The sequence below is a fragment of the Alexandromys fortis genome, unplaced genomic scaffold (genome assembly GCF_014885135.2).
Source record: "Alexandromys fortis isolate MF-2015 unplaced genomic scaffold, M_Fortis_MF-2015_v1.1 scaffold_150, whole genome shotgun sequence".
NCBI classification, from domain to species: Eukaryota; Metazoa; Chordata; class Mammalia; order Rodentia; family Cricetidae; genus Alexandromys; species Alexandromys fortis.
Window position 1 is genome coordinate 1,658,614 of NW_026068027.1, and position 14,954 is coordinate 1,673,567.

Here is a 14,954-nt window from a genome sequence, read left to right on the forward strand (position 1 = left end):
TTGACACAGGTGTAGTTTTATTCTTCTGTGTGTGGACATCCAGTTTTTCAAGAACCGTTTGTTGTAGCTGCTGTCTTTTCTTCAGCATGCTTTTGCTTCTTTGCCAACTATCAGGTGGCTGTTGTTATGTGTGCCCACGTTGGGTCTGTTGTTTCGTCTCATTGTTACATATATCTTTTCTTGTGCCAGTGTTATGGTTCTATTTCTCAAGCTCTATAATATATTTTGAAATATGGAATGGTAATCCATCCATTGTTCCTTTTGCTCAGGGTTACTTTGACTATCTGGGATTTTTTTTTTTTATAGTTCCATCTGAACTTTGGGTTTTTAAAAAATTATTTCAGTAGGGAGTATTATGGGTATTTTAATTAGGGTTGTATTGAATCTCTGAAAATTGCTCCTTTTTTGATGATGGGGAAGCTCAACAACCAATTACATCTGGTTAGGCTGTGGCCGCCTGGAGCCCAGGTAGGAAAAGCTGGGGTAAGTAGGTGTGTGCTCTCTCTACATGGTACCCCCCCCCCCCGGACCATTTTGGATTTCAGACCTCCCACTCTTGTAGCGTGAGTTCCCTCCCTTTTCAATTATTAAATTATATCTGTTGTTCTTGAGCTGGTCTGGTTATTTATCATACCGACTGAATACGCCAACACTTGGCACCCACAGAAAGCTTGAGAAAGCTTGGGAAAGAATAGAGTAAAGCATGTTTTTTTTGGTAGCAACAATTACTTGGGCCTGCTCTGCTTGCTAGAGGCAAGCAAGTGCTCTTATCTAAGAGAGGCTTCCTGACTCAGCTTTAGCTGCAAAACCTTGCAGCTCTTTTAAGAGGTCCTGCCAACAAACACTTAAATAGTGTTGATAAAAAGCTGACCGCATGCTTTTCAGTTTTCAGCCATAGCAGGAAAAAAGCTGCGCCATTTTAAAATGCTGGCTTTCTGGGCTGTCCTGCCAGGGCAAACTCTGACTCTTTCAGGCAGGCAATCTAATTATGGAGCATTTGAATGTGGTCTGTGAGCAGAATGCGGCAGCTTGCCTTCTGGCAGGGACCTTGGAATGCCATTGAGTTGTGGCTACAGCCGGTACCTCCACAGTGAGGCTAGAATCACAGAAAGCTAAGGAATGGGCTGGATCTATCTGTCAAAGCCACGGCTCTAATCCTACCTATATTGCTTGGTAAATTAAAGACTCACGTGGTCACAAAAAGAGAGATACACAGTAAAAGAAAGATTCAAAGTCAAAGAAAACCTCTAAATGGTTTACAGTGTGTTAACAATATATACAGACTAAAGGTTAAAGATCTTAAAGTAAAAAGGAGAGAGTAGTTGAGCGTGGTGGCACACACCTTTAATCCCAACACTTGGGAGGCAGAGGTAGATTGACCTATGTAACTTCAAGGGCCAGAAGTAGATTGACCTCTGTGACTTCCAGTTGTGGTAACACACACCTTTAATCCCAGCACTGGGGAGGCAGAGACAGAAAGATCTCTGTGAGTTCAAGGGCAGCCTTGTCTACAGAGTTATTCCAGGACAAAGATATACAGAGAACTTGTCTCAAAAAGTAAAAGTAAAAATAAAAGAAATAGAGGATAAACGAAAGCCACATAAAGATGGAAAATATACAGAGAATCTTGATACTGTATGTTATTATGCTCTCTTTGAATTGTTTTAATGCTGAGGAAGGAGCAACAACTGCTAAAAGATACTTGCTTATAAATGTTGCTGAATTAATCCAAGATAGATATTTTGAAAATATCTTGATTTCAAAATTGAAGTCAAAATGTATATTACTTTGGAGAAGAGATTTTGCTTTTGTTTCCACAGGAAACGAGAGGCTGTGGATTGATTCTGGGTTAAGAAAAATCAGGTTTGGTCAAGGAAGACCACCTGAGAAATCTCTGGTAGGACCAGATGGACCAGATGTCTGAGTTCTATATCCAGAACAGACTCAAGACTGCTGCATAAGATGATCAAGACTCACAGAATACTCCAGTCAGGACTTGATCATAATTCTAAATTTTCTTTAGGTCCTCTTAAGATTATTAGTGCCCCCAACCAGCCAGAAGTAGCCTGGAATACTACACCCACATTCCCAAAATATGGACTATGGGTATTTTCCTTTGTTTAAAAAAAAAGAGGGGGAAGTGGTGTAGGAGAATTGTCTGTATTCTGTCAATCATGTTTTGAATAAACGTTGATTGGTCAGACAGGAAGTATAGGCTGGTCAACCAGACAGGAAGTAGAGGTGGGGCGATGAGAACAGAATTCTGGGAAGGAGGAAGCCAATTTCCCCCATTCCTGCCCAGACCACTGAAGAAGCAGGATGTGAGCTTTCCACTGAGAAAGGTACCCAAGCCATGTGGCTAACATAGACTAGAATAATGGGCTATATAGGTTATAAGAGCTAATAAGAAGCCTGAGCTAAGGGCCAATCAGTTTATAACCTATGTAGACCTGAGTGTGATTTTCTTTGGGACTTGCCAGCTGTGGGGTACTGGGTGGGACAGAAACCCCAACAAGCAGGCCCCTCATGTTACATTTTGAGACAAGTTCTCACCATGTAACTATAGTTGGTTTTGAACTCACAGATATCCACCTGCCTCTGCCTCTGCTTGAGTCCTGGGATCCCAAGTATGCACCACTGTGCCTGACTGAGTTCTGTATTTTTAACTGGAAATATGTTTTAGCTTTAGGTTAATTTTTAGCTGAAAGCAATTTGATGTTGTCCAAGGTACTAAATAGTATTCTAGCTATTTGAATGAGAACGGCCCCCACAGGCTCATATTTTTGAGTAGTTAGTCCCAAGTTGGTGGAGATGTGGCCTTGTTGAAAGAAGTGTGTCACAGGGGGTGGTTATGAGGTTTCAAAAGACTTATGTACCATCCATACTACTATGTGTAGTACGGTACTACGCCTGTAGTGTGGAGCCTGCACTACAGGGCCATTCTCAAGCTGGGCAAGGGCCTGGAGATTTAAACACACCAAGGCACACAAACAGAGACATTGGCCATTCTTGAAACAAGAATGCCCACTTTATTGTGTACCAGAGCTGCTTATATATGGTTCCTTAACTGATAGCCACTCCCCAGCCAAACCCACCAGAAACCACTCCCCTGCCATCAGGAACTCCTGAGGGTCTCATGCTCAGAGTAGCTGCAAACACAGGAAAACAAGTTGTTTTTCTCAGAGCAGCTGCAAGCATGACAAATTATTTACAGGAAATTCAGGGTCTGAGTCCACAGCCCTCAACAGACTGACACCATTCCCAGTGTGCGTACCTCCTGCTTATGGGTCAGGATGTGAGCTCTCAGCTGTTGCTGCTGCCATCATGGACCCTAACCCTCTGCAACTGGAAGCCAAACTGTAACTTTCCTTGACTATGTTTTGTTACAGCAAATAGAAAAGTAACAAAGACTATGACATTTAATAAAATAAAAAACCTTTAAACATTTTCTACATTTTTTCTATTTATTTTGTGTGCATGCACACATGTGTGCGTGTGTGTGTGTGTGTGTGTGTGTGTACATGCACGACAACTGATGTGTGAGTAGCGGCCAGTGGACAGTTTACAGGACTTGATTCTTTCTGTCCAACTTGTGGGTCCTGTGGCTGAACTCAGGTTGTCAGCTGTGGCAGCAAGCATCACACTCGTGAATATGGTCTGAAGCAGTTATGGAAGTTTTGCCCAGCTTGTAAGTGGGAATGCTATGATTTACACATGAACTCTCACCAGCTGATGGTGATGTGTGGGACCTTTAAGGGTGGAGTTGAGGATTATAGGCTGTCTCTGCTCAGGTCTGGGCTCTGCTCCCCAACATGCTTGGATGTGATAAACTGCACTGCAAACTCCGGCCACCAAAGATGAAGTCCCGGCAGCATCTCCTGCCCGCATGAACTCTGTCATGTTCTCTCCACCATGACAGCTGTCCCCTTCAAAACCATGAGCCCAAATAAATCCTTTTCCCTTAGTGCCCCTGTCAGTGTTGTCATGGCAATGAGAGAGGTAATAAACACGAGGTTGGTGGGTAAAGGGATCACAGCTGTTCAAAGTGAACTAAACTGCAACCAAAGAATGTAGCATCCGTGCTACTGCATGTACTATGGTACTACGCCTGTAGCATACTGCCTGCACTACTGGATGGTTCACGAGCTGGGCAAGGGGCTGGAGATTGAAGTGTGCAAGCACACACACACACACACACACACACACATAGGGACACGGGTCATTCTTGAAACAAGACCTCCAAGAATGCCCCCTTGAGTCAAGAATGTCAACTTTATTTGTGTTCCAGGGCAGCTTACATAGGGTCTCCTTGACCAAGGGCCACGCCCCAACTCTCAGCTGCAAGCCCACCAGAAACCACTCCCCTGTCTCACGCTCAGAGGAGCTGTAAGCATAGGAAAACAAGTTGTTTTGCTCGGAGCAGCTGCAAGCATAGAAAAACAAGCTGTTTACAGGAAATTCAGGGTCTGGGGGTCCACAGTCCCCAACAAAAGAAGAAGCAGAAGGGATTTGAAAACATGATATTTAGTACAATTATACAGCAAATAGCAAGGTTGAATTTAGAGGCTTAAGTGAAATCAGATTATCTACTTACAATTTCAGTAAGTTAATTATTCATTTAAAATCTAGTTAACCAGAAATAAGTCTTTTCCACACAAAATACACATTAACATATTCATAATTATGTGTGTGTGCATGTGTGTGTGTGTGTGTGTAAGCATGTGTCAGCTCTTGCATGAGAAAATGTAAGGGATCCAAGGAAATCTCAGAGTTGGATTCAGAGATACATCTGAAGTCCAGCACATCATTTTGAGACGGTCCCTCAGAGCTGCTGTAGAGTCCATGACAGAGCAAGTGTCTGTGTCCTCTGACCAGGACGTGACCATTGCCATTATGAAGCCAACGGCTGTGGTGACCAACAGGTGACCTTGTCAATGACATAAAGTTAAACACGAATAGCCAGGTCTACGATAATGTATTTTTTTCTTGAGAGTTTCTCATGTAGTATGGGCTTTAATTCACTGTGTACAGGGAATGACCTTGAACCCTTGGTCCTCTTGAACTCTGGGACTGCAGGCACACATCTTGTTTCTAACTGATGGAGGTGTTAAGGTTCTGAATTGGAAAGGAGAGAGAGTCACCAGATTCTCCCATAAGAGTCCTGTCATCACTACCAGCCAGAATAATCTAAATTATGTAAAAGATTCAAGACTGACTTGAGGGGTCTCCTCCCAGGGCAGCTGCCATGTTCCTCATGCTCCTGTGGCCTCTTCACACTCATTATTCACCAAGCAGGGCTGGGTGGAATCTTCCTTTGATCCGTTTGCTTTCTCCCTCTTGGGAGTGAATAGGCAATTCTTTTACATCTCCCCAGACACAGCGACTGGAAAGTGGAAGACTAAAAGCCACACCGAGATCTTGGCGGGATAATCCTTTCTTTGGAGTTCAGGTCTATAGCCACTGTCTATTGGGTGTTTTTTTTTTTTTTTTTTTTTTTTTCTGGGAAGACGTAAGCAAATGTCCAGTCACCCCAATAGAACACCGGCCACAGACGGAAGAAACAACTTTGCCGGCGTCTCCAGCGGTGGGTGATCCAGCGAGTCTGCTGGGCTTTCTTCCAGGAGTGAGTTTGTTAGAAGTTCCTTTAGAGTGACTCAAGGCAGCTGCAGCCCCAAAAAGCCCACACCAGCAGGGTGAGGACTCATAAAGGCTGTGTCCCTGGAGCTCCCCGCACAACCTGTCAGCCTTTCAACCAGCAAGGGTCTGTCTCCAGCGTTGTCCTGCTCACCTAACGTGGGGCCCGGACTGTGAGTTAATGTCCGAGCTTCCAGATCCTGGTGATATGTGTGGGCTCCTCTTCTCTCCTCCTGTCAGAAGGGAATGTTTCACTCAGAGGAAATGGCTACAGCACTGGGGGGGCCTGATCCTAGGAACCAGAAGGGCAGACTGTTGGAGAGATTGCCAGTGATGTTAGCACAGAACTGAGTTACATCTCCTCACCCCCATTGCCATTCATATACTGGTGGGCTTGTGAATATCCAGCCACACCAACCTCTGAGAATGCTCCTGGTAGAGTTTAGTTTCATAGTCACCAGCATGTCACCAGCAAGTCCCCACACCCAGTCAAGATTTTCTTCCGCTCTCCCAGGTTGGTTGTGGGCTTTGACTCTATATACTGCACGAGGCCTTTTACTTGCAACTTGGAAGTCCACAGAGCTCTGGAAACCAAAGCCAGATATGTTTCAAGCAAACACTTATTAAACATGTTGTCGATTTTGATGCCAAAATTCATGTGTGTTAATGCCTTCCCTGAACCGCTCTTGAGGCCGTTTGTCATGGTGAGACTAGCCTCAGAGTAATTATCAGAGGAATGTTGCTGAAGAAACATTAGGATGTTTGGTTTTAGGACGCTGCTCCAAACCTCCCTGGGGATGATGCATAACTAATATGCACTCAGATAATACATTGCCTTATTGAAGTTCCCCAATTCCTGAATACTAAATTAAACTTGGTCCAAGAGTTTCAGATAAGGGACTTTAGACATGAGAAAATGGGGTTTAGGTTGTGGCAAGCCTCTGGGGACACCATTGTGTTTGGGGTGATCGGTTTTGAATTAAAGAGCCCATTGTTGCTCTTAATCCGAGGCTTCCAAAGGTTGCTGTACAAGAACGGTTGCGTCAAATTGGGAAGGATTAGAGTTGGAGGATGGCACTTGGGAGGATTACAAAAGGAAGGCCTGGGACAGCATTTACCATTCTTCTTATGGCTCACTAGCTAATACTAATACTATGGGCATTTTAACAGTAGAGGAGGCTGGGAAATGTAGTTTGGTCTCTTGACCATAGTGAGGAAGGGTGGGTGTTGAGCAATCAGCCGGCTGTTTTGCTAACAGTAGATCCCTTTAGTCAGCAAATACCGCTTCTGGTCTGCTTACTGTAGAGACAGACATTACCTGTTCAAGACTGACACCCAGCTCAACCTTCCTAGTTTCTGCTTGCAGTGTTCTACATGTGATCCCTATGGTGACCTATGGCCTGGAGACAGGTGATCTGAATGCTGTCTGTCCCCACAGCCTTTGCAGCTATTTCCGTGCAGTGGAGCTTCTCTTGTCTGCCTGGGAGATGTTTGTCCTGAAGCATTTGCTGATGACATCAGAGTGCTTTTCCCAGGCTCCTCGACCCTGGGCTACAGAGTTGAGCTAAGTATGACATCTCATATGTAAAAACAGAGGCTTTTTAAAAATTTTTCTGTGATAATTTTCTCTTTTTCATGCTATAACCCTTTTCTCTTGCCAGGTCTTTGTTGTTTGTTTGCTTTGTTTGTTTTTGAGACAGTCCTAACTATCACGGAACTCACTTTGTAGGTCAGACTGGCCTCGAACTCAAGAGATCTTCCTGCCTCCGCCTCTTTAGTTAGTGCTGGGATTAGTATGCTATCACTACCCTGCATGACTAAGTTTTTTCTTAATGGTTTATTATTTTCTTCAATGATCATACTTTTGATATGTCTATTTATTTTCACTGTACACCAATTTCAAAGCCAAGTATACTTAATGTTGTTGGTTTGGTCTTTTTGTGTGTGTGTGTGGCAAGGTCTTACTTTGTAGTCCAATCTGGTTTGAAATTTAAAATCCTATCTCAGCCTTCTGAGTTCTAGGGTTACAGACACACACCGTGAACCTTCTTTATTATTTTTTCCTCTGTAAATGAGGTTCTATTTTATCTAACTATCATCTATCTATCTATCTATCTATCTATCTTCTATTATTTATAGTATGTGTTGTATGCCTAGATGTTCATGTTTATGTGTACGTTTGTATTTGGGTGCATACATATGTGTATGCACATGTGTGTATATGTGTGTGCATATGAGTGTAGAGGCAAGCTCATCAGTTTGGCTCCTGGCTGACCAGCAAGCACCAGGGTCTTCCTGTCTCTGCCTCCCCGGTTCTGGGTCTGCAGGTGGACAGTGGCATGCCCAGCTTTCTGCATGTTGCTGGTGATCTAAAGTCAAGTACTCATACTTGTGTGGCAAACACGTTACACACTGATTACACATGAGTATTTATTTATTTAAAAAAATCTGGGCTGGGGAGACAGCTCAGGACTTAAGAGCACTTCTAGAAGACCCAGGTTTGATTCCTAATACTCACACGGTGCCTCGCAACCACCTGTAACTGCAGTTACAGGGGGACCTCATGCTCTCCTCTAGTGTCTGTGGGCACAAGGCATGCACAGATATACATGTAGATGAATCACCTACACTCATAAACCCAAATAAATAAACTATAAAAATTCACCTATACTGAACAAATTCTGCCATAGTGCCTTCATCTCCATTGTCTGCTCCTCTCCTGTTTGTCTCTAGACATTTTCAATTCTAATTTCTTTTTAGATAAACACACAAACACACACATGGTTTTATTTGACTATATAAAATATAGGGGGCTGGAGAGATGGCTCAGCGGTTAAGAGCATTGCCTGCTCTTCCAAAGGTCCTGAGTTCAATTCCCAGCAACCACATGGTGGCTCACAAGCATCTGTAATGAGGTCTGGTGCCCTCTTCTGGCCTGCAGGCATGCACACAGACAGAATATTATATACATAATAAATAAATAAATATTTTTAAAATATAGGGCCACTGATGAGAGAAGACATCCATGTCTTTGTTGTGAGACTGGCTTCATTTGCTTTAACGTGACTGCCTTGGTCACATCCATTTTCCTGCAAACAGCCTAGCTTCGTTCTAGTTCATGGCTGAGACAGTTCGATGGTGTCCTTGGCCACATTCTATCTATTCCTCTGCTGTTGGACACCTAGGCTGTTCCACAGCTTAGCCATTGTGAGTAGTCCTAGCCCCACGCTACCTGCCCATCTCAGACTGTGACGGAAGCTGATCTCTAGAACTGCGCATGAGTTACATACAGCCCCTCCTTTGCTGTCTGGATGTTTATAAAGAGTACTGTCTTCACTGGGAGCTGTACATGTTAGAATTATGAGGTGTTTTCCCTCATGTAGTGCTTTTAGACCTGAATTTATTTTGATGTTTATCTTGTAATTCTTTCTTTTTGTTTAGTTGTGCTTTCTTTTATCTACTCTTATTATCTTAACCATCTCCGAATGAGTTTATTTTAAATGTGTATTTTGTACACAGCATGAAGAATCATTTTGCTTTCTGACCTAAGTTGCCCCTTTTAATTCGTGAGTGAAAAAATAAAAGATGTGAGAGAAGGGGGACTATTGGAGGAGAGGAAGGGGACCAGAGGGAGGAGAAGGGTGGACAGGAGAGTCAAGTGGAATGATGCTGGAGGAGGCCGCTTGTTTGTCCCGGCCACCCAGAACCTAAATAATCACACAGAAACCATATTAATTAAATCACTGCTTGGCCCATTAGCTCTAACTTCTTATTGGCTGACTCTTACATATTAATTTAACCCATTTCTATTCGTCTGTGTATGGCCACATGATTGTGGTTTACTGGCTAAAGTTCTGTCTGGCTCCGGCGGGGCTACATGGCTTCTCCGTGACTCTGCCTCCTTTCTCCCAGCATTCTGTTTAGTTTTCCCCACCTAGCTCTGTTCCCGTATAGCTCTGCTATAGGCCCAAAGCAGTTCCTTTATTTATTAATGGTAATCACAGCATACAGAGGGAAATCCTACATCAGAATGAATGATCAAAATATATTATATACATGTATGGGGATGTAAGGTACATTACATTTGTCCACATGGAAAACAATGCAACTGTACATTGCTTTGTACAATTAATACACTAAACTAAAACACAGACAAGTGGCCCATATGACAGCTATAAAGCTGGGTATCACCCGTGACATATTCTTATAAAGCTGGGTATCACCTGTGACATATTATTATACTTTTTAGCATTGTTGATTTTGTATGTGTACATGTGTATGTGCACTACACAGAACTTGCGTGGAGGTCAGAGGTCAGCTTCCAGGAGTTGGTTTTCTTCTTTTGTATGTGGGTTCCAGGGACTGAGCTGAGGTCATGAGGCTTGGTAGAAAGCGTTTTTAACTGCTGAGGCATCTCAATGGCTCTACATACTGTTTTAATACAAACATGAAAAAATATGTTAAAAGCTATGTATATTAAAAATTTGTGTATTTTATTCTCTCCATTTGAAGCACAACTAATAAAAACTCGGAGAGAGAAACTGGGGTTCAACCTGGAGATCCACAAGCAAAGCAGTCAGCCACTGGCTCTTACCTCGACCTCAGTCCGAAAATGGCGATCTTGCCTCCGGGAATCTCAGAATGAGACTATGACTGAGAGCTGTCTTCTGTTTTATAATCCTCTCTGGTTCTGGGATTAAAGGTATGCAGCACTGGAATCAAAGGCATGCACCACCTGGTTTCTATGGCAACTAGTGTGGCTACTGGGATTAAAGGTGTGTGTTACTATTGCCTAGTCTGTAAACCTGGCCAGTGGGGCTGTTTTACTCTCTGATCTTCAAGGCAAACTTTATTTGTTAAAATACAAATGAAATGCTACTACATCCCACTCCTCCTCCATCCCCCTCTTTCTCTCCAGGGTTTCATTCTGTAGGTTTGGCTGGCCTATTAGTCATTTTGTAGTTTGGGCTGGCCTAGAACTTGTGGCAATCCTCCTGCTTCAGTTTCCTGAGTGCTGAGGTTACCATGTGAGCCACCATGCCCAGACACACTTTAAATAAATGACACCAAGATATTACTGAGGTGTTTCTATCACTTTATTCAGTCTTTCTGTATGACTTCCTGTGAATTACAGTGGGTAACAAGGCTGACCATCCGCGAGGACGAGAAGGAATCAACTATGAACCAGAAGGTCACCTTAGGCACAGAGTAACCTTGAAGTAATTGAACAAATCTGAAGTTTCCACCCAGTCTTGGACCTTCTGGGAGGAAAAGCTAAGTCGTCCATCTTGCTCTAGGCCGATTCCTAGAGGAGTGGTGGCGATCACTGGGAAGTAGTGTCAGGGGAACAGCTCTGTTTTTAGAGAAGTCGCCACACCTTTGGTTGACAACAGGCTTAACAGATGCCCAAGATCAGCAGATAAAGGGAAACAGATAAGGAGTGGTTGTTCTCCTTCCCTCAGGAGGCTTGGTGCTACTGGCCCCCCTCTCCCACAGGAGGGCGAGCCATCTGACATCTGGTGAGCTGACATTCAGCAAGCCATGGTTTTCAAAGTGGGGAAACTAATCTAGGAGAAGTGTGAGAACTTCCTTTCCTTCCAACAGGTCCGATGTTCTGGAAAACTGTGTCGGCTCCAGAGACCTCAGGGTTCCCTGGGAAGCTGTGCCAAGCCCCGGACTTCCAACTGGGATTGTATCAGCAAGCTTGTCCCACAAAATAAAACTACGTCCTCTGACTTTGGTTTAACAACAATAAACTGAAATTTGAACTTGACCTCATATCTTTTATGCTTTCTTTCTCTGCACTCAGAACATGATTATCACTGCTCAAAACCCAACAGAAATAAGGTCATTCTTGTATTACTGTGTGTGTGTGTGAGAGAGAGAGAGAGAGAGAGAGAGTCTTCCCACAGCTCTGACTTTTTTTTTTTTTTTGAGACAGTTTCTCTGTAGCTTTGGAACCTGTCCTAGAACTAGGTCTTGTAGACCAGGCTGGCCTTGAACTCACAGAGATCCACCTGCCTCTGCCTCCCAAGTGCTGGATTAATGGCGTGCGCCACCACCGCCTGGCTAGCTCTGATTTTTATAGTTAGGCATGGTGACCCCGTGGTTTGGATCCTTGACAGGCTATTTAGGTGTTGAGAGTTATAGCAATATTTAGGGGAAAAAAGAAGCACCTCGCCGGGCAGTGGTGGTGCACGCCTTTAATCCCAGCACTCGAGAGGCAGAGTCTGGTGGATCTCTGAGAGTTCAAAGCCAGCCTGGTCTACAAGAGCTAGTTCCAGGACAGGAACCAAAAGCTACGGAGAAACCCTGTCTTGAAAATCAAAAAANAAAAAAAAAAAAAAAAAAAAAAAAAAAAAAAAAAAAAAAAAGAAGCACCTCGAGAATCTGGGGGCATTTCGAGATCAGGCATAACTTTCTTCACTTAAGGAAAAGGTGAAAACTAATTTGTTGCTTTGGAATGCTGGAGTGTCCTGTCCCACTGGGAGAAGGTGTGTTTGGGGTCTTTGTCCTGCCCTTCAAGATAGCTTGTTGTCCGCCAGAGTCCCATGCCACTCCCCAGAAATCCTCCTTGTTTGCACACTACTGAAGCCTATTAAGATTAGTTGAAGGCGGGCGGTGCTGGCACAGCCTTTAATCCCAGCTCTTGGGAGGCAGAGGCTCCACTCCTGTGCTGTTGATGAGAAAACAGGACAAAAGCCAGAGCAGTTACTGCAGCTAATGCGACTGTAACTGGAGGGCTGTGAATCAGATTCTCCCCTAGAGCTCAGACCCAGGACAACAGTGCTGTGGTGTGCGGTACTGGATATGGATATGCCCTGCACTTTCTTCTTACTGACCCAGGACAACAATGCTGTGGTGTGCGGTACTGGATGGATATGCCCTGCACTTTCTTCTTGCTGCCACTCCGAACAACTAAAGCAGACTGCGGTTCCCAGAGTGTGTTCAGGGGCCCTGGCTTTGGGAACGGCTGCATCTTACCACACACACAGCTCTCTTCTGTTGCCTCATTGCCTCTGTCAGGGATGACTACTAAGGCTGAAAAGAGTGATCGGCAGTTGTAACCCACAGATCCTTCCAAACGTGCTTGTATGAAGACCAGACCTTGGTTTTTCTATTTCTAGAGTGTGGAGACTGCTCGTATTTCTGCATCTGTTTAAATAAAATACTGAAGAAACGTAGCTGGGGGTGGCCCATGCTAGGGACGTATAGCATGGCAAGGCCCTGAGTTAGAGCCTCAATTTTTTTATTTTTTGAGACAGGATATCTCTACAAAGCCCTAGTTGTCCTGGAACTCATTATGTAGTTCAGGCTAGCCTCAAACTCACAGAGAGCTGCCTGCCTCTGCCTCCTGAGTGCTGAGGTCAAAGGTGTGCAGGGCCACCACGCTTGGCTGGATCCTCATCTTGACAACAGCAACAGCAGCAGCAGCAGCAACAACAACAAAAACATGCTAGGCTGGCCTCGAACTCGTGATCCTCCTGCTTCTGCCTCCTTCAGCAAAGCCTACCGGCGTGGGCCACCACAACGGGCTCAAAAACATGCTAAAGCATAGCCCTTCAATAGAAAAGAATGTGGGCTTGAAAACACACAAAGACATTTGTTTACGCAAGTGAAATTGTGTACATTATTGGCACTTAAAGGACACAAACTACAGAAAGTTATATCTTGAGCTAGACTTTGTTATTGATTAGGGAATTGGCCTAGGGATCCACGGCAGGGACAGAGCTCATCTCTGAAAAAGAGGGTAACGGGTTAGATGTGGCATCACATGTGTGCAATCCCAGCTCTCAGAAGGTAGAAACGGGACCAGGAATTCAAGGCTAGCCTGAGCTACATGAGAATGATCATAATGCCCCTCCCCACCCGAACTAGACAAACAGCTCATGCCCTATGATCCTAGCACACAGGGTACTGAGGCAGGAGGACTGCAGTAAGTGTGAGGCTGGCCTGGGCTACACAGTGTGACCCCGCCACAAAAATGAAAACAAGCCAAACACAAAGGCAAGTGTATAGCCTAGTCTATAAGAATATGGATGCGGGTTGTGGTGGCTCATGCCAGCAGGATTTAATAAAGGAGGCAGAGGCAGGAGGATCACGAGTTTGAGGCCAGCCTGGGCTCACATTTAAAAGGGGCTGGAGAAATGGCTTGGTAGTTAAGATTGCTGATTGCTCTTCCAGAGGATCCGGGTTCTATTCCCAGTACCCTTATGGCAGCTCACAACTGTCTGTAACTCTAGGATTGAACACCCTCACACAGACGTACAAACAGGCAAAACACTAATTTAAAAAAAAGAAAAAGAAAAAAAAAGAATATGAACTCTGGAACTGAAATTTCTAGGTCAGAGGTCAGCAAAGCAGGGCCTGGCCTGTTCCTTGTTTTTGCAGAGTCTAAAAGCTAAGGTTTTTTTTTTTTTTTTGGCATTTTAAAACACTTTTACTTCAAGGTCAAAAGAATGTATGCCACGAGAATGATGCCAAACTGGCTTCAGAGCTCGTAAGAACTTGGACTAGAACTCGGCCATGCTGGTCCCCTGGCTCTATTGTGAAATAGCAGCACAGAGGAGGAGCTGGGACAGCCGACATGGATCCAGATGTGCTCATTGTTTGGCTCTTTATAAACTTTGATAGCACTGGCTTAGGTTCAAATCCCAGCTCTTAAAACTCGTATCACAATCCTGGGCAAGTCTCAAGGTTTCTGAGTCTCAGTTTCCTCACCTGTTAAATGGGGACCGCTTAATATTAATGGTTATTAAGTGGATTACATAAGTCAATACTTGAAAACTGTTAAAAGCACAGCTGGCATGTGGCCAACGTGTCTGAAAATTAGAGGACTTCAGCCTGTTCAATTTGCTAAATATTAAGGAATGTTTACCTTTATTTAAATTATTTCTTTTATGGATACAAGTATGATTTTAAGGTTGAACTTAGAGAAGATTTGATTTAGAACCTCGATAAGCTAAATGTCAAAAGATTAGCACCCACATAACTTAATCTCGTCTTCTCCCAGCACCTCTGGGGTTGTGGGCCAGGCTCTGTGAGAAGTCTTTGGCTTATATCAATGCTTTAGGGTCTACAAGAAAGATCTCTCTCCAAGTCTGGGAGGCAGAATTGTATATGGGTCAGTGTCTAAAGTTATGCTCACACTGATCAAAATGTGGTGTGTGTATGTGTGTATTTGTGTGTGTGTAGAGGTCAGAGGACAACTCTCAGAGATAGTAAGTTCTCTCTGCCACTTTGTGGGATCAGGGGATTAAATTTAGGTCATCGGGCCTGTGTGCAAATGCCTCTACCTGCTGAGCCATCCTGCCAGCTCT

General features: G+C 44.1%; 1 long non-coding RNA gene across 1 annotated transcript; it reads left to right on the forward strand.

The window, feature by feature from the left end:
• Positions 1-6,921: 6,921 nt before the first annotated feature.
• On the forward strand, positions 6,922-11,361 carry LOC126514833 (uncharacterized). Its single transcript, XR_007595680.1, has 3 exons — positions 6,922-7,202; positions 10,147-10,336; positions 11,239-11,361. It is a non-coding gene; the product is annotated as an uncharacterized lncRNA (long non-coding RNA).
• Positions 11,362-14,954: the final 3,593 nt, after the last annotated feature.